The sequence below is a fragment of the Arachis stenosperma genome, chromosome 6, assembly GCF_014773155.1.
Source record: "Arachis stenosperma cultivar V10309 chromosome 6, arast.V10309.gnm1.PFL2, whole genome shotgun sequence".
NCBI classification, from domain to species: Eukaryota; Viridiplantae; Streptophyta; class Magnoliopsida; order Fabales; family Fabaceae; genus Arachis; species Arachis stenosperma.
The window spans coordinates 31,251,669-31,253,551 of NC_080382.1; the positions used below are offsets into that span (position 1 = coordinate 31,251,669).

Genomic DNA, 1,883 nt, shown 5'->3' on the forward strand with positions numbered 1-1,883 from the left:
TCATTGATTTTCAAAATTAAATCTTTTAAAAAAATTGTTTTCAAAACATATCTTTTAAAATTGTTTTAAAATCAAATCTTTTCAATCATATCTCTTTAATCACATCTTTTTCAAAATCAGTTTTCAATCAAATCTTTTTAACTTCTAAGTTCAAAATCTTTTTCAAAAATCACTTGATTTCTTTTCCACTTTCAATTTTCGAAAATTATCAATCAATTTTTAAAATGTTTTTGACATCTTTCTAATTAATTTTCGAAAATTCTCTTCCCTCCTTCTCACATCCTTCTATTTATGGAGTACTACTCCTTCTTAATGCACAATTCGAACTTTATCTCATCAAGTTCGAATTCTTCTACCTTCTTTCTTCTATTTTTCTTTTCCTCTGACACCTCAAGGAATCTCTATACTGTGACATAGAGGATTCCACATCTTCTTGTTCTCTTCTCTTTCATATGAGCAGGAGCAGAAACAAAGGCATTCTTGTTGAAGCTGACCCTGAACCTGAAAGGACCTTGAAGAGAAAGCTAAGAGAAGCCAAAGCACAACTCTCTTTAGAGGACCTGACCGAATTCTTCAAGGAAGAAGAACACATGGCAGACGAAAACAACAACAATGCCAACAATGCAAGGAAGGTGCTGGGTGACTTTACTGCACCTACTCCCAACTTCTATGAGAGAAGCATCTCTATCCCTACCATTGGAGCAAACAACTTTGAGCTTAAGCCTCAATTAGTTTCTCTAATGCAACAGAATTGCAAATTCCATGGACTTCCAATGGAAGATCCTCATCAGTTTTTAGCTGAGTTCTTGCAAATCTGTGACACAGTCAAGACTAATGGGGTTGACCCTGAGGTCTACAGACTGATGCTATTCCCTTTTGCTGTAAGAGACAGAGCTAGAATATGGTTGGATTCACAACCTAAAGATAGCCTGGACTCTTGGGAAAAGCTAGTCAATGCCTTCTTGGCAAAGTTCTTTCCACCTCAAAAATGGAGTAAGCTTAGAGTGGAAGTCCAAACCTTCAGACAGAAGGATGGAGAATCCCTCTATGAAGCTTGGGAAAGATACAAACAATTAATCAGAAAATGTCCCTCAGACATGCTTTCTGAATGGAGCATCATAGGTATTTTCTATGATGGTCTCTCTGAACTATCCAAGATGTCTTTGGATAGCTCTGCTGGAGGATCTCTTCATCTGAAGAAGACGCTACAGAGGCTCAGGAACTCATTGAAATGGTTGCAAATAACCAATTCATGTACACTTCTGAAAGGAATCCTGTGAACAATGGTACTAATCAGAAGAAAGGAGCTCTTGAGATTGATGCTCTGAATGCCATTCTGGCTCAGAACAAGATATTGACTCAACAAGTCAATTTGATTTCTCAAAGTCTGTCTGGAATGCAAAATGCACCTGGCAGTACTAAGGATGCTTCATCTGAGGAAGAAGCCTATGATCCTGAGAACCCTTCAATGGAAGAGGTGAATTACCTAGGAGAGCCCTATGGAAACACCTATAATTCTTCATGGAGAAATCATCCAAATTTCTCATGGAAGAATCAAGAGAGACCTCAACAAGGTTTCAATAACAATAATGGTGGAAGAAACAGGTTTAGCAATGGCAAGCCTTTTCCATCATCTTCTCCGCAACAGACAGAGAGTTCTAAGCAGAATACCTCTGACTTAGCAACAATGGTCTCTGATCTAATCAAAACCACTCAAAGTTTCATGAATGAAACAAGGTCCTCCATCAGAAATTTGGAAGGACAAGTGGGTCAGCTGAGCAAGAAAATTACTGAACTCCCTCCTAGTACTCTCCCAAGCAACACAGAAGAAAATCCAAAAGGAGAGTGCAAAGCCATAACAATGGCCGAATATGGAGAGGAAA

The 1,883-nt window shown here is 38.2% G+C and overlaps 1 non-coding gene across 1 annotated transcript; it reads right to left on the reverse strand.

Moving 5' to 3' along the window:
- Positions 1-995: 995 nt before the first annotated feature.
- LOC130937776 (small nucleolar RNA R71) lies at positions 996-1,103 on the reverse strand. Its single transcript, XR_009068976.1, has one exon. It is a non-coding gene; the product is annotated as a small nucleolar RNA R71 (small nucleolar RNA).
- Positions 1,104-1,883: the final 780 nt, after the last annotated feature.